At 34.9% G+C, this 23,733-nt stretch overlaps 1 protein-coding gene and 1 long non-coding RNA gene across 2 annotated transcripts in view; both read right to left on the reverse strand.

Annotated features, from left to right (window-relative positions):
- The window catches only part of LOC149830117 (2-oxoglutarate (2OG) and Fe(II)-dependent oxygenase superfamily protein), a 70,523-nt gene that overhangs the window by 19,876 nt on the left and 26,914 nt on the right, over window positions 1-23,733 (reverse strand). The window lies entirely within an intron of this gene.
- Window positions 9,011-10,691, reverse strand: LOC149830118 (uncharacterized). Its single transcript, XR_016433629.1, has 2 exons — window positions 9,584-10,691; window positions 9,011-9,507 (listed from the first exon to the last, which is right to left on the reverse strand). It is a non-coding gene; the product is annotated as an uncharacterized LOC149830118 (long non-coding RNA).

A 23,733-nucleotide genomic window follows, 5' to 3' on the forward strand; every position in this document is an offset into this window, starting at 1 on the left:
TAAGAAATATAAAATTCATACCGAGTAAATCCAAGGAGAAGAGAAGAGAAGAAAGGAGAGGTAACGAATACCTCACCACTTTCTCAAATTTTGAATGACATGCTTCCCGATGCACCAAAAGAATAGCTTGATCACAACCGAGCTTTGATACGTGAAAGAAAATAGGCGAAAATACAAATAACAAGTCATAATACTTGAAGATCCAATAATGAACAAGAAATCACAAGCACATAAAGTGCAAATACACAAACCCACTAAGGGAAAATCACAAGCACATTAATTGCAAATACATAAACCCACAAAGGGGTAATGTCAAAGGGCAAAAAGGAATAATTTTATTAAGAGAGCGTAACAACACTTACAAGAATTAGGGGTAACACCTCTTTATATACAAGAGAGAGAGAGAGAGAGAGAGAGAGAGAGAGAGAGAGAAAGATTGGGGCTCCCACTAGATAGACGTTGGGGAGCCCCAACGTCTATACAAGTGGGGCCCCTAATGGTCTCAAACAAGGAAAAATAAAAAATAAAAAAGAAAAAAGAAAAATTAAGAAAATAAAAAATCCTATATAAGTTGTACACAACTTACATTATATTATGAAAAGACCAAAATACGATAAAACAAAAAAATACATATATATGATATATATATATGATACACACATATATATATATATGATACATATATATATGATACATATATATATATGATACATATATATATATATATATGATACATATATTTAACAGTAGAACTTCGGCAAAAACAACTTGATGCAGAGCATTTCTATCAATTTATAAATGGTTTGAGACCGGAGTTTGAGAGTAACAAATTGACTCTTCTCTATGGAGAAAAAAATTCTTTCGTTGTTGACACTATTGAAGAGTTAGTATGGAAAAAAATAGGTTAAGAGCATTCTTTGAAAAATGATGACGACTCTGTTTTATCCATCTCTAAACCCAGAAATTACATGTGCTCTTACAAGCCACCTCATTGGAAACAAGAAAATGAGTACGATAACAGGCCTTATTGGAAATAAGGCAATGAATAAGACAAGAAAAAATTATTTTTTATAAATGTCATGAGTCACGACACACTAAACCTCAATGTCCTATATTTAAAAAGAGGCAAGAAAAGAAGGTAGCTTCGGTTGGTTTGTCTCAAGAATCAAATGAAACCAAAAATTCTCATGATGCACCTATATCTATGTCACAACTTATGAAGATTCTCCAACCTCTTCTTAAAGGAACATCTTCAATTGGAGTCATGGTTTCTTCTTTCTCTGATCCCAGTAAAACTCCTTGGCTTCTTGACTCGTGCTTCTTTTCATATGACCCTAAATCACAACATTTTATCCGAATGTCATGTTTAATTCAAGTGTATCAAATGTTTTCACGACCGATGATATATCTCTTGAAATAAAAGGAATTGAAAATTTTGAAAATACTTTGCAAGATTTTAAAAAGTTTATTATTCCAACAGTAAGATATATTCTTAAATTAAACTTAAATCTTGTCAGATTTTCAAATATCTGATCATTGATGTAATGTCTCCTCTTCTGATGGTTGTTGGGTGTAGGATCGCCAGTTAGGGAAGCTGATTGGGAAAGGACATAGAGAAGGAGGCCTCTACTACATGAATTTTTTAGAAATACCTAAGGGTACCTTTTGTTGCAATGTTAAGAAAATTGACTTGGATTTATGGCAGAAACATCTTGGCCATCTTAATGTACTCAAAATTTAATACTTTCCAAATCTGAAAAAAAAAATGTAATTTGAAAATTTTAAGTGTAAAGACTATATCCTTAGTAAGATAAAGAGAAAACTATTCCATGAAAAAACTTTTATTTCTTCTAGACTGCTTGAGTTAATATATTCGGATGTCTAGGGGCCAGCACCAGTTATATCAAAAGGTGGATATGTGTACTATGTGATTTTTGTTGATGACTTCTATGGGCATACTTGAATCTACTTCCTTAAGCATAAGTCCAAAGTCTTTATATTTTCAAATATTCCACAACTTAGTAAAAAATAAGTTTAAAAATGACATTTTTATCTTTCACACCGATTTAGGGGGGAAATTCTTATAAAAAAAAATTAAAGATTATCTAAATCTACATGACATCACACATCAAAAATCTTGTCCTCACACACCATAACAAAATGATTTGGCCAAACGAAAACACAGACACATTATAAAAACAACTAGAACTTTACTAATAGCAAACCAAGTATCAAAGGATTTTTGGGTTAAAGGAGCTCTAACTGCCACATACAGTATTAATAGAATGCCATTTTTTTCTTTGAAAAACATAACAATTGAAAAACATTTTAAATTGGCTCCTGATAACTCTAGATTGAGAGTTTTTTATGCAAAGGTTTTGTTTTTACTAACAGAAATGATAAACTCTTCTCTCGGGCTATTCCCTGTGCTTTTTTAGGTTATGCAGATAACCAAAAAGGCTATCGGTGCTTTGATCCCAAAAGTAAAAAATTGTATGTTTCAAGAAATGTGTCATTTTTAGAAAAAGAAAGTTTCTTTAAATTTAAAAAGGCTGAGTAAGTAGTTGAGTATTCCTTTTTATTTGATTTGATTCCAAATTATGACCATAAATATGATCTTAATTATGGTATTGATATAACAAATGAGTGTAATCTTGATAATGGTCCTATAATTAACGAAGAGCATTCTCATAGAAACCAAAACTATTTGCATTATTAAAGGCATAAGGATTCAAATCACCATGTGCACTAAAAAAATATGCTAAACAATCTCAAATTCAAACTAGAAAGTCATCTAAGATCTCTAAACCACCTAAGAAGTTTGTATCTTATGACTCTTTTTCTCCAAAATACAAAGCACTCATTGCATTAATCATTCATACGTAGAACCTTCAACCTATGCTCAAGCTAAAAAACATTCAGAGTGGGTCGAAGCCATAAGGATAGAGTTGGAAGCTTTAAAAAGGCTATAATACTTGGATCATTCAAGATGTCCCTGTTAACATTATATATATATATATATTCCTTCAAATACACCATAATAACCGACAGGGGTATTATGTGTCAAAATGTATCATTCAACTTATGTAATCTTATATATATTTTATATATATAAAGGATAATACATATTCATATATGGTATATATGCATATGTATTATCCTAATTATATATATAAAATATATATTTTTCTATTTATAGGTATAGGGGTAGTTTAGTCATTTCACAGTTTTACGCATATTCCATTTGGAATATGTTTGTAATTTTTACTTTTCTTTTTCTTTTTTTATTTTTCTCTTTTTTAGTGGTTTGCGCCACCTAGGGAGGCTCCCCAAAGAGTCGTTGAGGAGCCCCCAACGGTCACAAATGTGACCGCTGGGGGCTCCCAACGACTCCTTTGGGAACCCCCTAAGTGGCTCCTTGCTTGTATTATAAATAGGGGCTTTCCCCTTGTAATTCCCTCACTCCTTGGAGGAGCTTATGCTTCATTGTATAGGGTTTTTACCATCTTCTCCCTATTTCTTCAATAATATTCAACTTATGACTTTAAGTCATATTTATCCCTTTTATGGGTTTATGTATTAGCACTTGATGTGCTTGTGTTGTTCCCTTAAGTGGGTATATTCGCACTTAATGTGCATGTGTATCAGAGCCCGGTTATGATGGGGTTGTCTCTTGGCGCAACGGAAAGCGTGGTGCTCAAGAAATGGTGAAGTATTCTTTGTTCCTTCTCTTTTTTTGGAAGTTTTTCGGTATGTATCTCTTTTCTTAACATATTATGCATTATGAAACTATTTTTTGCACATTTAGTGTTTTTTGATAGTTGAATCATTTCCTTTTAGTATATTTTAAAAATATCTCTTTTTAATTTTGGTAAACGTGTTTATTGTTCAAATATATAATTCTTGTTTATATAAGTTATCGATTCCGCATTACATATTATAGTAATTTATGTTTTTCAAAATTGAAATTACATATAATAGTAATTTATGTTTTTAAAATTGTTTTCAATTATGTGAGATTTATGATTCTTCCGTAAGAATTTCGTGATTAACCTATAAATTAACTTTTTATATATATTTTCTTGCTAAATTAATGATCTTTGCTTAAAACTCTTGTGTATGGTTTTTAGTGCTTTTTTGTGAAAAACAAAAAAAAAATTATATATATAATATATATATATTGATATAATGAGAATTTCTCGCATCTAAATATTTGTTGTTTATTTTAAAAATCTTCTCACACTCTATAGAGTGCATAGTGTATCTATTGCATCCTTTGGTATAAAAGATTTTCATTATTTTGATTTTTCCTCTAAGGATGCCTACATTGGCCATAATATGGTCTTCCTTGTCTTAAATTGCATATGATTACATAATTAAAGCTTGAGAGTCTCAAGCATTTGTTTCTTTTTATGAAATACATGCTTTATTACATGTTTTCCTTTATTACGCTTTTTGCGTATTTTGTTCAAGTGATTGTGAAAGTGTCTTTGTACACTTCTTTAATAAAATATTTATGCTTGTATGCGTATTGTCTATCCATAGACATTTTCAAATAGTACTCTCTTTTCAATAAAGAGATGTTTTTATTGCCTTCTTTAGGGCTTGTGTTTGTTTTTATCCCTAAATGGACTTGTAAGATTGTTTCTTTTATCATTATAAATGCTTCCGTAATATTTTAGTACATGTTGTCCTAAATTTGCACATTTAAGATTATTGCCATTTTGCATCTTGGTATACATATAAATTGCTAATTATAAAGGCTTGATTTATTTCTTGGATTATTCCAAATCCTTTTTCCCACATGACATAGCTTAAATATTTCATGTTGTGTTGATTAAGTCTTTTTATAATGATCATGATTAAACATAATTTCGTATATATACAACATTATTGTCATATGACATATTGTTGTGATTAATTATGTTGGACCTTTGATTCAATTTTAATCGGTCCTCTTTTCTTTGAAAAATGATTCCTAAAAGTGTTTATTGCCTTTTTGTGGCATTTATATTTGTCCATCACATGTTATTTAATGCATCATTTGTTTGACCTTATTATTGTTTTATTAGAGATGTTTGTTGAGGTGAGTTATGGGCACCTCGTGTTATATCATTCTAGATTGTCCACTTGCCATATTATAGATGGTTGTTGAGGTGAGTTATGAGTACCTTGGGACTCTAAAATGATTTGTTATATGATCTCTAATTATGAGTGTGTCACTCATTTTTTCTCTTTTGGCCATTGATCTAATGGATGCTCTCATTTATATGTAAATGTGATGGATATATGGTGTTTAAAACCTTAAATGTTTTAAGGTATATTAAAATCAAGGTTTTGGGGATTATTGCCCAACCTTTTATTGTTTATGAATCATATGAGTGCATTTGCACATTTATGTTTTGTGCTTTTGTGCACAAGTGTTCTTGGTGTGTGTATATTCACACATTTATTCCAAAATGATATTGTTATGGGTATTCTTTTTGAAGAATATTGTTTCAAGGTTTTATTTATATGTTTGTCATTACAATTTTTATTGCCTCAAAAGTCTTCTCCTTTTATAGTCCCTTATCTAAGTGTCATCATATGGAGACAAGAATGTTATTACACCTTCGTGTGTTGTTAGCCCTTTGTTGACTTTTGCTCTCTTGGTCTAGTAGCTGAACACACTTGTTTTGAGTGTTATTATGTGTAGACAAGGCACGTTGATTCACACCATGGTGTGTGATTTTAGCCTATGTTGGCATTTGTGTCCTTGTTCTAGTCGTTGAGATGTATGCCCATGGTTGGCTTATTTCACTCATTTCAAGTGCCATCTTATGTAGACAAGAGATGTATTGTGTTTTAGCCCATGGTTGACTTGTTACTCTTGTTCTAGTAGCTGAACATACTTGGTTTTGAGTGTATTTTTACGTAGACAAGAGATGCTTTTGGTCCATGTTGGCGTGTATTCTCTTGTTCTTGTCGTAGATGCACTCATTTCAAGTATTATTATATGTAGACAAGAGGTTCTTTTGCACACCTTTGTGTGTGTCTTTGGCCTTTAATGGCATTATATTTATATTCTTGATCTAGTAGCTTATACACTTGATTTATGGGTTTTGAAAGACTAATGAGGTAGTTGTTTGTAATGGATGAACTATTGTTGAAATTTGCAAAATTTCATTCATGACTTGTGTTTTAAGATATTCAAGTGAATCATATTTTTGATATGCATATTTTAAAATCAAGTTGATTTTTTGGCATTTAATCTATATATTAAGTGCTTACAGTTTTTCGGCATATTTTGTATTTGATATGCAAAATGAGTCTTTTGTCTCAAATGATATTCATTTTTGAATCTTGGGTGGATGCTTTAATATATTTAGTCAAATCATGCTTCTTATATATGACAATTGTTTGACATAGATCAACAATAGAGTTTTTCACATCTTTAGGGAGAAGATCTATTGAACATTTGCATCCGTGTTCATTTTGACTAAAGTATGTTTAGAGCATGTTCATTAATGATTTTATTTAAGTGTTAATTCATTTCATGATAGTATATACATATGCTCATTATGGCCTTTTAGACCCTTATTCAATAAAGCATATGCCTCTTCGTAGGCTTATTGTGGTGTCCCTTAGTGGACCATTTTATCATTTTCCATTGTGGGGTTGTGTTTGTCCAATATTGGACCTTATGAATGCATTATGCATTCTTGCAATTCGTTTTCGCTCACTCTTTAACATGATATTTGATTTTTGAAACTTTGGTTTTCTAAATTTTCCTATTATGCATAAATTTTGCACCTTGTTAGGAATGTTCTAATTGAGTAAAGTGCAAAGATATGTTTTACTTGTTTCTTTGTTGTTGTTCCACAGGATCTTGAAGATAAGAGGAAAAGAAGTACCTTGGATAGATCATGGAAGGTGCTCATCGTTAAAGACATTGGAGGAAGACATTTGCAATGACATTCGTACGGAAGGCTCTTGAAGCCTTGAGAGTCTTCCTCCTGCTTTCTTCAATCTTTTCGTTCCCCCACGCAAAGTTTGAGGGGGGGTGTTAAAATGTATCATTCAACTTATGTAATCTTATATATATTTTATATATATAAAGGATAATACATATTCATATATGGTATATATGCATATGTATTATCCTAATTATATATATAAAATATATATTTTTCTATTTATAGGCATAGGGATAGTTTAGTCATTTCACAGTTTTACGCATATTCTATTTGGAATATGTTTGTAATTTTTACTTTTATTTTTCTTTTTTTCTTTTTCTCTTTTTTAGTGGTTTGCGCCACCTAGGGAGGCTCCCCAAAGAGTCGTTGGGGAGCCCCCAACGGTCACAAATGTGACCGTTGGGGGCTCCCAACGACTCCTTTGGGAGCCCCCTAAGTGGCTCCTTGCTTGTATTATAAATAGGGGCTTTCCCCTTGTAATTCCCTCACTCCTTGGAGGAGCTTATGCTCCATTGTATAGGGTTTTTACCCTCTTCTCCCTATTTCTTCAATAATATTCAACTTATGACTTTAAGTCATATTTATCCCTTTTATGGGTTTATGTATTAGCACTTGATGTGCTTGTGTTGTTCCCTTGAGTGGGTATATTCGCACTTAATGTGCATGTGTATGGGTTCATTATCGAACCTAAAATATTCAAAGTCACTTTCTAACATTATCCTCTTTTCACATAATACCCGATAGGGGTATTTGTTTTCTTCTTTTCCTTTTTCGGTATTTTTCTTTTTTTCTTTTCTTTTATTTCTTCTTTTTGTTAAGCCACAAAGGGGGGCCCACCATAGAGTCGTTGGGCCCCCCAACGGTCACAAATGTGACCGTTGGGGGCTCCCAACGACTCTATTGGGAGCCCCCTTGTAGTCTCTTGAAGTGTATAAATAGGGGCACTCCCCCTTGTGCTTTGTATGATTTTTGGAGCTCCTCTTTTAATAAAAAGAGTATATTCTTTTTATGTGTAGCCTTCTTGTAAGGCCTTTTCGTATTATCCCTTAGTGGATTTCCTCTTTGTGTGCCTATGTGCCAAGTCCATTGTTAGACATTGTGAGTGCATTTGCATTCTTGATTCATTTGTATACTTCATTACATGGTATCAAAGCCATCTGATTCTTCCAAGGTGAAATCTTGTCTCTCTCCCCACTTCTTTTTATATATCTTCTTGTTGAAGCAATGGAGACCAAGATCGACCTATCATTCAAGCTCAATGGAAAAAATTACATGATGTGGGCATCCATAATGAAAAATAATCTCAAAGGAAAGAAGCTTTGGGGTTATGTAATGGGGATCATTCCGGAACCCCAAATTAAGCTCACAAATATTGAAGGAGGTCAAGAAAAAGCTCTTGAGGGAGATGCTCGCCTCAAAGCAATTAAAAACCATCATCGATAAATGAAAGATTGGAAAAGCAACCATGCAAAAATCCTACCATGGTTTATGAACAACGTTGAACTCAAGGTATGTGCAAATATTGCAAAATTTCGCCGAGCTAATGAAGCTTGGTTTTTTATGAAGGGTATGTATATCCAAAAAGATCTTGCAAGAGCCTATTTTTTGCAAGAGAGTTAGAACTACAAAACAAGAGGATATGAGCATCCAAGATTACTATAGTGCTCTAAACCCTTTGTGTGATGAATTGGCTCTTTTAGAGCCTAAATGGGTGGCTATGGAGGATATGGAGCATAGACAAAAACAAATGGAACAAGATAGATTGTTTCAATTTTTATTTGCGCTTCGTCCCGGATTTGAACAAGTAAGATCCTCACTCCATAGATCCACTCTTCCTCCATTAGAGGATGTCATTGTCGAAATTACTCAAGAAGAGACTCGGCATGGCATGAGTAAAAGTGTGGATGATGTTCTTGCCGTATGTAAACCCGGTAATCATGTTAAAACATACAAGCCACCTCATTTTGGAAAACAAGGGAATGGTGGAAGGAAGATAATTATATATCATCATTGTTATGAGCCGGGACCAGAGTTGCCAGTCGAGGAAGCGGGAGCGGGAAGCGATACGGGAAGCGGAAGCGGGAAGCGAGGCACTTTCAAAAATTTAGGAAGCGGGAAGCGTGGGACCACTTAGGAGCGAACCGGGAAGCGTCTCGGAAGCGACATAGGAAGCGTCTCGGAAGCGACATAGGAAGCGAACCGGAAGCGACCTAAGAAACTATAAATTTCTAAATTATAAATTATAAGCTACAATGTTCTAAACTCTAAGTCTAACCTTAAAATTAACATAATCCACTACTTCACTTCATCATGCAAGATTCAAAATAAAAGTATACCAAAAAAATATTATAAGACCATGACAAAAAAGTAACATAAAAGTTTTTAAGTTGGACAACTCCAACTACATCATAAAAAAAAAATAATAATTCAAGAGTTCATTAATCTGTCATCTTTCTCTTCCCCTTCAAGTCAACAATAGATCGCGAACTTTCTGCATCATCACGTGCATCTTGTCCTCCACGTCCATGTCTTCTGCTCCTTCCTTCATTTCCTATAATGAATACGTTAAAAAGTTAAAATGTTCAAAAACCATAATTTAAAATATAAAAAACACAATATCAACATACCTTGCCTAGGTCTCCGGCTAAAGAAACGATCAATCCGACCATGAGGAACTGATGGTCGCTCTTGTATATCTGCAGTTCTACTAGCTCTGATGGATTGATTTGTATCCTCTTGAACTTCATTTGTACGTATAATTATTGGAGGTAATGGAGCTCTTGGTTGTGCATCTTTATGTTTGGATTTGGAAATAGTGCTTGATTGTTGTGCACTATCATCCAAATCTCTCCATCGCATATCCTCTAATCTCAACGTATTTTCTTCTACAATAGGAAGTTCTGGATTGATATCCCATTTTCGACTAGGCCCTTCTTTATAGCGATTGTTGCACCTTTTATAACAAGAATATAAAATATGAATGCTAATAAACAATCAATGATAAAAAAAGAGAAAAAAAAATACCAAAACAAAAGTACAACACAGTTTAATTATACCTGTCAATCAATCGAAGATTGGAATGAATATACACTAAGGTATCAGCACGATCTTCATTGAGCCTATTTCTTTTAACATTGTGAATATAACTATAGGTGCTCCACACTCTTTCTGCAGAAGATGTGCTAATAGGTTGAGATAAAACCTTAATGGCTAATGCTCTCAACTCCGGTGTATCACCACCATAAAAACGCCACCAATTAAGCACTGACATTGTAGGATTCAGTGCATCTATTCGTGCTGCATTTCGGCTAAATCATACACTATCACCATCATATCATAAACAACTGAAGAGTTAAATAAGAAGCTACAACACATAATGGCCAATGCAAATTAACAATCCAGCAGCCAGCTATATCAGAAAAGTTTTGTGACGAATGCATACCATCTGTTTAGATAAGAAGTTAATATTACATTTCTTACGCTATCAATAGACTAGTATCATGGAGACAATAAAAAACAACCCACTGCTTCATGCAGAATGAATAAAAAAAACGGCTGCGATAATGAATCAGAAACTAAAAAAACTACAAACAAACCCTTGATCTACAGGAACAAAAAAACCCTTGATAGTTATGAGAAATAGACGAGTCAAAAACCACAGTGGTTGTCAACATCGTCTGAAAAAAGGGAGAAAGGGGGGAGGACATAGGGCCACCCTCTGTCCCTATCGCCCACTGTGAGGAAAAGAGGGGGCGGAAGATAGAGGGTGTTCCTCTGTCTCCACCCGGCACCAGCACCAGCACCAGCACCATGAAGAAAATAGTCATTGCCTCAATTTTCCATATTTTTTTGTTTTTATTTTTATTATTTTTTTCTTTTGACCACACTCGGTTTGGGTCACACCCAGATCAAGTTGGTCTGGGTGCAAACCCGCCAGACCTGGACTGAGTGGCCTTGGTCGACTCAGTCTGGTTCAGAGTCTTCAGAGTTCAGACCCACACCAAGTTGGTCAGTGGTCTTTAAATGGCTAAGACAAAGGTCATGACCTCTGTCCGTGGACTCTCTCTTCCTCTCTCATGGCTGCTGGTGGCTGAGGCAAGGGCACCCCCCATGTTTCGCACTTCTTCTTCATGGTGCTGGTGCTGGTGCCGGGTGGAGACAGAGGAACCCTGATATACACCCTGAAAAAAAAAACCCTGCGATAGATCTACACCGAGAGTGTTGCTGACTGGAGGGGAGCTCGCACGACAGAGAGATAGAGAGAGTGACAGAGCGTGAGAGAGGGGGATAGCGTACCTGAAGGTGAACATCTTCATCTTCGGAAGTCGGTGGAGGCCACCGGAATTTTTTGAGGTCGCCGGAACTCGGAGCTCGCCGAAAACTCGAGAGAGACTGAGAGAGAGAGAGAGAGAGAGAGAGGAGTCGGAACGCGTGAAAAAACAAAACCCTAAGCCCCTTTTGATTTTATTTTTTCACGGGTTTTATAAAATACCCATTTTAACCTCGGTAAAAAATATATTCATGTTTAAAAAAAAAATTTTAAGGGCAAACACGACCTTTCCATAATAGCGTCCCCCTTTAAAGGGGTACGCGTCCCCCTTTAAAGGGATACGCGTACCCCTTTAAAGGGGGACGCGCTTCCCTTTAAAGGGGTACGCGTACCACTTTAAAGAGGTACGCGTACCCCTTTAAAGAGGTACGCGTACCCCTTTAAAGGGGGACGCGCTTCCCTTTAAAGGGGGACGCGCTTCCTCAATTGAACCTGCGCTTCCCCTCGCGTTTCGGAAGCGCTGCGTTTCGCGCTTCCGAAACGCGTCCCGGGGAAGCGCGCTTCCCCTATTCTATAGGCGTTTCCGGTAACTCTGCCCGGGACATATCAAGCCTGCATGCCTAAAATTAAATGAAACTTTCAAGCCTAAGGTGGCTTCTGTTGAGTAATCCTCCACTAAAGAAGATGAAGGCAAAAACGGGGATCTCAAGGACACACTTAGACAAATATTCATGGCTCTCCAACAAATCTTAAAGGCTATTTCCTCCACCTCCGGTGTTGCCATTGCCTCTTCGTTACCTCCCAATACGTATTCTTGGATTTTAGATTCCAGAACTTCTTTTCACATGACTCCCCATGAAAGTGTTTTAACCAATGTATGCACCAATTCAAAAATATCTTGTGTCTCTACAGCCGATGGAACTTTTCTCAAAATAAATGACATTGGAACTTTAGATCTTAAAAATTTTCAAAATTTCTTTGTTCCAAAAGTAAGAATAGTTCCTAAACTAAACCTCAACCTTTTCTCCGTTTCCCAAATTGTCGACCATGGATGTGAAATATTTTTCTCATCTCAAGGGTGCTTTGTGCAGGATCTCCAGTCCGAGAAGCGGATTGGGTAAGGCCATAGAAAGGGAGATCTTTACTATATGGATCATTTGACGCTCCCTACAAACTCATTTTGTACTTATGTCCAAGATAAAAGTATTGAAACATGGCACAAAAGACTTTGACATCCAAGTTACTTTAAAATGTATCTTTTTCCTTTTAGAAATAAATTTTGTAAAGAAAAAGATATCAATTGCAAATATTGTATTTTTGAAAAAATGAAGTCTATTCCATTTCCTACGAGAACCTTTATCTCAACAAGACCTTTTGAATTGGTGCATTCGGATGTGTGGGGACCATCTCCGGTTCTATCTAAAGGTGGTTATTCATACTATATGACATTTATTGATGATTATACTAGATATGTATTGATGATTATACTAGATATGTATGGATCTATTTTCTTAATCTTAAATCGAAAGTCTTTAGCTTTTTTAAAGAATTTTGTGCAAAAAATCAAAAATCAATTTCAAAGTCACATATCCATTCTTAGATCCGACTCTGGTGGAGAATACTTATCAAATGAATTTCAAACATATTTAAAACATGGCATTTGTCATCAAAGATCATGCCCAAAAACTCTCCAACAAAACGGTCTAGCGGAAAGAAAACATAGGCATATTTTAGAAACCACTATATCATTACTTATTTCTAAAAATATTCCTAAAAAATTTCGAGCCGAAGTCGTGTTAACCTCCACTTAATCAATCGAATGTCCTCAAAATTAAATAATATCTCTTCTTATGAAAAACTTTTTAAAATGACACCCGATTTCAATCACCTTCGTATTTTTTGATGTAAATGCTTTGTCCTTTTACATAAAAGGGATAAATTATCACCAAAGGCAATTGAATGTGTATTTTTAGGATATGGTGAAAATCAAAAGGGATATAAATGCTTTGACTATAAAAACAATAAGTTATATGTCTCAAAAGACGTGACATTTTTAGAAGATGAGAACGGATTTGAAATATTAGACAAACAAAATGAAATTGAATATATGTTTCTAAATGATCTTTTAGAAGATATAAATAATGACTCTTTAAAAAATACACATAATAGTGAAGATACACATAATATTGAGGTATCACCATCTCATGGTGACAATCTCCATGTTTATACCCGGCGTGAGCAAGAGAAACCTATTAGTGCTTTATAAAAATTCTCGTGACTTAACGAAAACTCTAGAAGAAACTTCCCTTAGGCGATCCTCTAGAGAATCAATTCCACCTAATAGGTTTGTCTCATATGAATCTCTCTCACCTAATTATAGAGCTTGTCTAATAGCCTTACATTCATACTATGAGCCCTCTCATTATAATCAAGCAAAAAATATATCACATTGGATTGAAGCAATGAGGGTAGAACTAGATGCTTTAAAAAAGGCTAAAACTTGAGAAATAGTTCAACTTCCTCCAAATAAAAAAGCTAATGGATGTCGTTGGGTCTACAAAGTTAAGACAAAAAGTGATGGTTCCTTAAAACGCTATAAAGCAAGATTAGTAGCTAAGGGATACTCACAAGAATATGGCATTGACTATGAAGAAACTTTTGCCTCAGCAGCTCGAATGACTAATGTCAGAACCCTAATTGTTGTAGCCTCATCTAAGAAATGACCTATATTCCAATTAGATGTTAAAAATATCTTTCTTAATGGCCAATTAAATGAAGAAGTATACATGGATCTTCCGTCGGGAATTACTGTTGAACAAGGTCAAACTCTTAAACTATTAAAAGCCTTATATGGTCTTAAACAAGCCCCTAAGGCTTGGTATGATAGATTTAGTACTATCATGATTAAGTTGGGATTTCGTTCATGTTATACTGACACTACTCTCTTTGTTAAAAGTGCAAGTAATAGTATTGTAATCCTCTTACTTTATGTTGATGCTATGATCATCACAGGCAATGATGAAATTGGTATTATTAATGTTAAAAATATGTTCAAAGATAATTTTGATATGTCTGATTTAGGTTTTCTCAGATATTTTCTTGGCATTGAAGTTGCATACTCTCCCTGAGGGTATATATTATCACAAATAAAGCTTGTTGCAGATATATGTTCTAAATTTAGAATTTCAGATGATAAAAAGGTGGAGACTCCAGAGGTTATCAATGTTAAACTACGGTTGGAGGATGGGGTTCTACTAGAAGCTCCTACACCCTACAGACAACTCATTGGATCTCTCACCTATTTGACTATCACCAGGTCAGACATCGCTCACGTTGTTCACTCTGTTAGCCAATTTCAGCATGCTCCTACAACTGTACATATGAGTATCGTTCTTCGAATCATTCGCTACATCAAAAATACTCTAACTAAAGGGCTATTTTTATCCTCACTCTCTTCATTAAATTTGCTTGCTTATACTGATGCTGACTGGGGAGCAAACCCAAATGACAGAATCTCAACTACTGTTTTTTGTTTCTTTTAGGAGATTCTCTAATTGCTTGGAGATGCAAGAAACAAAAGAAAGTCGCGTTATCTTCTATTGAGGCTGAGTACTGGGCTATGGCAACTACTACAATGAAACTTGTGTGTCTTCGAAGTCTTCTTCAAGATATTCGAGTTGAAATTTCCGGCGACTCGAAGCTTTGCTGTGACAACAAAAATGACATCTATATTGTCAGCAATCACACCTTCCATGAGCGGACCAATCATATAAAAATGGATTTCCACTATATTCATGATGAGTATCTTCGTGGGACAGTTACATTGCCATATGTCACATCCGAATATCAGCTTGCAAACTTTTTTATTAAAACGCTTCTTGCTCCCCACTTCCTGTTTCTCCTTGGCAAACTTTCCATCATCTCCCCGTAAAGTTTGAGAGGGGGGGGGTGTTAACATATATATATATATATATATATATATATATATATATATATATATATATATTCCTTCAAATAGACCATAATACCCGATAGGGGTATTATGGTATTTTCACATAATACCTGATAGGGGTATTTATTTTCTTCTTTTCCTTTTTCTATATTTTTCTTTTTTTCTTTTCTTTTAATTTTTCTTTTTGTTAAACCACATAGGGGGCCCCACCATAGAGTCATTGGGGGCTCCCAACGACTATTGGGAGTCCCCTTGTGGTCCCTTGAAGTGTATAAATAGGGACACTCTCCCTTGTGCTTTGTATGATTTTTAAAGCTCCTCTTTTAATAAAAAGAGTATATTCTTTTTATGTGTAGCCTTCTTGAAAGGCCTTTTCATATTATCCCTTCGTGGATTTCCTCTTTGTGTGCCTTTGTGCCAAGTCCATTGTGAGTGCATTTGCATTCTTGATTCATTCAAATACTTCATTACAATCCCACAAGAGAAGAAACCTATCGGTTGCAGGTGGGTATAAAAGATCAAAACCAAGAGTGATGAAACTCTTAAGAGATATAAAATCAGATTGATTGCCAAAGGTTATCCCCAGAAATATGGCATAGACTACAAGAAACCTTTACACCAGTTACCAGAATGACCATTGTTAGGACTCTAGTAGCCTCAGCTTCGGTTAGAAAATATCTTATATTTCAAATGGATGTCAAAAATATTTTTTAATGGAAACTTAGTTAAAGAAGTCTATATCGAAGAACCTCCTGGTATAAATGTTCCTAAGGGTAAAGTTCTTTATCTGAAAAATGCTTTTTATGGTCTTAAACAAGACTCAAAAGCTTGGTATGATAGGTTTAGTCATGTTATGATTGATATTGGATTCAAATCTTGTTTGACTGACACTGTCTTGTTTGTTAAAATTTTTTGTTAATATTTCTGATGCAAATATTATTATCTTACTTTTCTACGTGGACGACATGATCATCACCGAAGGAGACAAACAGGGAGTTGAAAATATTAAAAAACTTCTCAAAAAACATTTGGAAATGGCTGATTTAGAATTTTTAAAATATTTTTTAGGAATTACAATTGTTTACTCTCCTAGAAGGTATTTATTATCTCATCTCTTTCTTCCTCCTTTCTATCTTTTTTTTTCTCTTAGCCCTTCTAAACATGTATGACAATGATGTAATGAGATGCGAAAATACACAAACTCAATAAAGAACCGAATATCACAAACACTTAATATGCAAAATAAACAAACCCACTATGGGGTGAATGCCAAAAGGCAAAAAAGAATATTATTTAAGGAGTGTGTGAGAGAGAACTCATACATACAAGAGAGGTGAAGTCCCCTTTATATAAAAAAAGAGGGCTGAAAAAGGGGGCCCATTGGGGCTCCCCCTAATAGATGTTGGGGGAGCCCCAACAATCATATTAATAACTGTTGGGGACCCCAACGCCTATTTAGGTGGAGCCCCTGATGGTCCCAAAAAGAGGCTAAAAAAAAGAAGAAAATAAAAAATACAACAAAAAAGAAAAACCTAAAAAATTACATACAAAATAAATTATATAGTGAAAAGACCAAAATACCCAATATTTTGGTATATACACAGATATATATATATATACATACATATATATATACATATATATGTATATATATATATATATTAACACCCCTCCTCAATCTTTATGGGGAGAAAATCTAAAGTTTGCTAAGGAGAAACTGAAAGTGAGGAGTTGAAAGCGCTTTGGTGACTGATATTCTGATGTGACATAAGGCAATGTAATCGTTTCTCTTAGGTCTTCATCTCGAACATAGTAACAATCCATTTCAATATGCTTGGTGCGCTCATGGAAGGTACGATAGCTTGCAATGTAGATCGCACTTTTGTTGTCATAGCACATCTTTGAAGGAGTTGAGATGATGACCCCCATATCACAAAGAAGACTTCTAAGCCATTCAATCTCCATGACTATAGATGTCATAGAACGATATTCAGCTTCTGTTAATGACAATGATATTTTTTGCTACTTCTTGCACCTACAAGAAATAAGTGAATCCCCTAAGAAAATACAAAAACCAGTAGTTGAGATTCGATCATTGAGATTACCTCCCCAATTTGCATCAGTATAAGCAATTAAATCAAAAGATAAAGAAGAGGATAAGAAAAGCCCTTTTAAGATAGTGTTCTTGATATATCGCACAATTCTCATGACAGTTGTCATATGAACCATTGTAGGAGCATGTTGAAATTGACTTACTGAATGAACAACATGAACGATATCCAGTCGGGTGATGGACAAATAAGTAAGAGATCCAATTAATTATCGATAAGAAGTAGGATCATAAAGTAAAACACCATCTTTAAGTCTTAATTTGACATTTATAACTTCAGGAGTTTCTACTTTCTCATCTGAAATCCCCGACTTAGCACAAATGTTCGCAGCCAACTTCATTTGGGATAGAATGTATCCTCTATATGAATAAGCCACCACAATACCTAAAAAATACTTCCAAAAAACCAAGTCAGACATATCAAAAGTTTTATTTAGCATAGATTTATTGTTATTTACTTCCTCTTTGTCACTTCCTGAGGTGATCATATCATCAACATAAAAAAGAAAAATTACAATAGAATCATTTGTTTTCTTAACAAAGAGACAAGTGTCAATAATAATGAGACAAAACCCAAATTAATTAATACATTATTAAATTTATCATTGAGAGCTTGTTTAAGACCGTATAATGCTTTACTTTCAAAACTTTTCCATTTAAATTCATGCCAGGAGAAGGATCCATATAAACCTCTTCACTAATATCTCTATTTAAAAAATTATTTGTAACATCAAGTTGATAAATATGCTATTTTTTAATAGAAGCAATTGCAATAAGGGCTCGAACACTTGTCATTCGAGCTACTGAGGCAAACATCTCATCATAATCTACCCCATATTCTTGAACATATCATTTGGCTACCAATCTAGCCTTATATCTTTCTAAGGAGCCATCACTTTTCGTTTTTACCTTAAAAACCCATCTACATCCGATGGGTTTCTTTCATTTAGGAGGATTAAAAAGTTTTCAAGTTTGAGTTTTTTTAAATGCATTAAGTTCATGTTCCATAGCTTCATTCCAATGTGTATATTGTTTGACATCATTATAATGAGATGGTTCATAAAAGGATTAGAGAGCTAATAAACAAGCTCTAAAATGTGGTGAAAAATATTCATAAGACACAAATCTATTTAGTGCTTTAGAAATACGACTTGACCTTTTTTGAAAAGGTTCTTTCAAAGACATATTTTGAGAAAATTTGTCAAAAGCACATGAATGAGGATTTTCACTTCTTAGTATAAACTTGAGTATTATTTATTATATGTTCATCTACACTTTCATGAGGGTCATTTCTTTCATTGTTAAAGGCTTGTTCATTTTGATTTTCAACATCATTTAGAGACTCAAGAATCTCAATCGGATTTGATTCATCTTTTCGGGGTAGTAAATCAAATAAAAAAGAATAATCAATGTTTTCTTTTGGTTCATCATTTGCAAAACTGTTTTCTTCTTCAAGAAAAGTAACATCTTTTGAGATATAAAGTTTATTATTTGATAAATCAAAACATCGGTATCCTTTTTGTTTTTCTTATATCCTAAGAAAACACATTCAATAGCCTTTGGAGAAAGCTTATCATTTTTGTAAGTAAGAACATAACATTTACAACAAAAAATTCTTAGGCTTTTGAAATCCAGAGACATAAAGTTTTTCAGAAGGAGAAACATTTTTTAAAGACGACGAAAGAGTTCTATTGATTAGATATGTTGAAGTTAAAGCGGCTTTGGCCCAAAATGATTTTTGAATATTTTTAGAAATTAAAAGAGTTTTAGTTGTTTCTATTATATGCCTATGTTTTCTTTCCGCAAAATCATTTTGTTGCGCTATGTTAGGACTAGATCGTTGATGACAAATTCAATTTTGTCGTAAATAAGTTTGAAATTCATTTAACATATATTTTCCTCCCGAATCTGATCTTAAAATAGATAAATTACTTAAAAATTGATTCTTAACTATTGCATGAAATTCTTTAAAGATGAAAAACACATCGAATTTTCGATTTAGAAAGTAGATCCATGTATATCTAGTGAAATCATCCACAAAAATTACATAATATGAAAAACCTCCCTTAGACATAAAAGGAGAGGGGGCCCAAAAATCAGAATGAACCAATTCAAATGACCGTGTAGAGACAACTTAGTTGAGGAAATGGAATGGCTTTTAATTTACCAAGGATGCAATATTTACAAGTCATAACTTTTTCATTAGAAGAATTTCCCAAAAAGGAGAAAAGAGACATTTTTGAAAAATTTGGATGGCCAAGTCTCCTGTGTCAAACTTTTATACTCTTGACATTTACAAAATTACAAAATGACTTGAATGGTATAATAAAAAAATCCATAAATTATAGATCGCCCCTCCTGTGGCCTTGCCCAATCAGCTTCCTTGACTGGAGATCCTGCACGGTGCAATCTTTGGGTGAGAAAGAGACTTTGCAACCATGATCAGTAATTTGAGAGACCAAAAATAAGTTTAAATTGATTTTTGGAACCACACTTATTTTTGGAACAAAAGATTCTTGAGAATGTTTTAAATCAAGTGTCCCAATGTTTTCAATTTTTAAAGAAGTCTCATCGATCGTTGAAACGTAAGAAGTTGTGGGGGTAGAGTAGACATTAGAAATGATGTTTTTATGTAGTGACATATGAAAAGAAGCACCGAAGTCCAAAATCCACATACCTAGAGGAGATGAGGATGTTGCGATAGCGGCACCCGAAGTAGAAGAACACTTAAAAAGATGTTGAAGTGCCTCCGAGATTTGATTTAGAGTATCTTTAATGTCTCCATTATTGTTCACTTATTCTTTATTTGGAACTTTTTCACCAATCGCGGCCACCTTTCCTTTAAGCTTAGGGCAAACCGGTTTAATATATCCCGGTTCATTACAATGGTGACAAATAACACCCTTTCTAAAACCATTATTTTTGGCAAAGTGGGGAGGCCTGTAGGGCTAAACATTGGATCCTGACCTAGTAATGAGTAAGATCTCATCACTTTTATGAGTCATAGCAAGATGAGTTTCCTCTTGACATACTTCGGCAAGGGCATCTTCAATAGGTAAGACCTTACTTCTATGAAAAAGGGATGCCCTTACTTATTCAAACGCCGGTCTAAGACCATGAAGAAATTGAAAGAAATGTTCCTTTTTCAATTTGTTCTCTTCTTATTTCATTATCTTCCGGAACCACCCACTTGGGCTCAAGAAGAGCAAGTTCTTCCCAAAGGGGAGACAAGGCACTAAAATAATCTCGGACACTCATGTCCCTTTGTTTAGTGGATCTAATCTTTTCTTGACAAAAAAATTGTCTAGCTAGATCCTTTAGGGTATACATACCCTTAAGAAAGAACCAAGTTTCATTGGCTCTTTTAAACTTAGCAATGTTGGCACAAATCTTTATGTCAACATTGTTCATGAACCACGCCAAAATTTTGGCGTGATGCTGATTAATTGCTTTAATGTGATCCTCACCATCAAGAGATTTTTCAACACTACCTTCGATCTTAGTGAGCTTCAATGTTGGTTCAAAAGTAGTCCCCATCAGGAAGCCCTACATTTTCTTTCCACGAAGATGGTTCTTCATAGCCGACGCCCACATTAAATAATTTGAACTGTTAAGCTTGAAGGATAGCTCTACTCTTGAGTCGTGCTCCATGACGAAGAAAAAACGTAGAGATGAGAAAGAACTTACAAGGACCTTAAAAAGACTTCCAAGATGACAAAGAACCCAATTGGCTCTGATACCATGTAATGAGATATGCAAAAATACACAAACTCAATAAAGAACCGAATATCACAAGCACTTAATGTGCAAAATAAACAAACCCACTATGGGGTGAATGCCAAAAGGCGAAAAAGAATATTATTTAAGGAGAGAGTGAGAAAACTCCTTTTAGATCTTAGAATTAGACAATGCCGCAAAAGAGATAGACATAGGATAGATCCTAGAATTAAGTGGTGGGCACTGAAAGGAGCTAAACAAGGAATGTTTGTAGAGCAGGTAGTTAAGGAAGTTGATTGGTGTCTCGAGGAGGATTCAAAATCAATGTGGAATAAGATAGCGGGTGGCATGAGAAAAGTGGCTAAGGAGGTATTGGGTGAGTCTAAAGGCGGTGCACCACTAGGTAAGGATACATCATGGTGGAACGAGGATGTCAAATTAGCTATTAAGGTTAAAAGAGAGTGTTATAGAAATCTAAGTAAGAGTCGTGATAATGAGAATTTGGAGAAATATATGATAGCAAAGAAGGAAGCTAAAAAAGTTGTTCGAAACGCGAGGGCTAAGGTATATAAGGAGGTTTATGACAAGTTGGATACCAAAGAAGGCGAGAAGGATATTTATAGGCTTGCAAAGATGAGAGATAGGAAATCGAAGGATTTGGGTATGGTTAGATGTATCAAAGATGAAACGCAAAGGGTTTTAGTCAAAGATGAGGAGATTAAGGAGAGATGGAAAGATTATTTTGATAAGCTTTTTAATGATAGTCATGCTCAAAAGCTTGGAGACTTCTCCATTCCTTTTCATGAGATAAATCGTGACTTCATGCGCAAGATTCAAAAGAAAGAAATTGCTGAGGCTTTGAAGAAAATGAAATCAAGAAGGGCAGTTGGCCCAGATGGTATACCTATCGAGGCTTGGAAATGCTTGGGAGAGAAAGGTTTAGAATGGTTGACAAATCTTTTTAACTTGATTTGGCGAACAAATAAGATGCCTAATGAGTAGAGGAAGAGTACTTTGGTGCCTTTATATAAGAATAAGGGTGATATACAAGATTGCACGAACTATCGTGGTATAAAACTCATGAGTCATACTATGAAACTTTGGGAGAGGGTGATTGAGTCTAGGTTGAGGAAGGTTGTCATGATATCGGAGAATCAGTTTGGTTTTATGCCTGGAAGATCAACTATGGAAGCTATACATCTTCTTAGACAACTTATTGAAAGATATAGAGAGAGGAACAAAGATTTGCATATGGTTTTTATTGATTTAGAGAAGGCTTACGATAGAGTACCTAGGGACGTTCTCTGGTGGACTACTTTTCTCTCTTTACCTCATCTTTAAACCTTGCAGGTGGATATTTCTGACATGGTATCAGAGCACAGGCGCGGAAATCAATCATCTAGAAGGCCTCTAAAGACCAACACGTGCTGCTAAAGAACGTAGGTTTATTTCTGTCCCTTCTTCCTTAATCAGTTTTGCTTCTTTCCTCCTTTTTCTTATAAATCTTTCACGTCATTCCAGTTTTTCTTTTTTGGTTCTTCTCATTCTCAATATTTCTGGTACGCACGTCTTAACATCTTGTTTCAGTCTGTCGAGTTTTTGTTTTCTCCCCAAAATATTTCTGATTCTTTCCCTTTTTCTGGTTCGCACGTTACTATTCTCTGTGTAACGTGTGTGCTGATATCTTTTTCAGCACACAGCAGCATTGCTGTTTCTTTTTCTCTGTGTAACGTGTGTGCTGGTATCATTTTCAGCACACAGCAGCATTGTTGTTTTCTTATTTCTCTGAATAACGTGTGTGCTGATATTATTTTCAGCACACAACATTGTTGTCTCCTCTTCAATACACTGTTAGAACAGTGTTGGCTTCTCATTCTTCATATAATCCATGGATTCCAAGTTGAACCCTAGTTTTCTTACTCACCTCATGACCCACAAGTTATCTCATGATAACTACTTAATTTGGAAATGTGTGCCCTTTATTCGCAGTCATGGTCTTTATGGGCATCTAGATGGGCGATCACCCGCCCCACCTACACATCATGCAAGAAATAACAAGTGAAGATGGGAAGGTGAGTCAACTTCGAACCACCAATCCTGCTTATGACATATGGGTACAACGGGATCAGACATTAGTTGCTTACATAACTTCCACACTTTCTGATCGTGTTTTACAAACTATTTCTGATGATCAATCTGCTGCCGAGTTGTGGAATGGACTAGCTCATTCCTTTTCTCAGGTTTCTGAATCTCGGGCTTTGCAACTCAAGTGGCAATTCCAATCCATGCGAAAAGGAAACAAATCTATTACAGAGTTCATGGGGGATGTCAGGGTTATTACAAATCAGTTAGCTGCCATTGGAAATCCTGTATCAGATAAGGACATGGTACAATAGGTATTAGGTAGCCTTGGACCTAAATATCGCATGTTTTGCACAGCACTCCAGGTTGTCTCAGTTCTTCCATGTTTTGATGATCTTCAATCTAAGCTTTTGCAATATGAGGTCAGTTTAAATCAGGAATACGCGTCAGATGATACTCATCCTGTGATGATGGCACATACGCCTATTCAAACAGGAGCCTTATTTACTCCTCCTCGTCCAAATGGAACAACTATAAACAAAAGAGGATTACTACCTACACCAGTTGGAGGAGGCCTTGGCTCAGGCAGTGTACCACGAGGGGGACGTGTTCCTACTTGTTTTCTATGCAACAAGCGGGACATGTT

Source organism: Nuphar pumila, chromosome 8 (genome assembly GCF_984573655.1).
Source record: "Nuphar pumila chromosome 8, dmNupPumi1.hap1.1, whole genome shotgun sequence".
Taxonomy (NCBI): domain Eukaryota; kingdom Viridiplantae; phylum Streptophyta; class Magnoliopsida; order Nymphaeales; family Nymphaeaceae; genus Nuphar; species Nuphar pumila.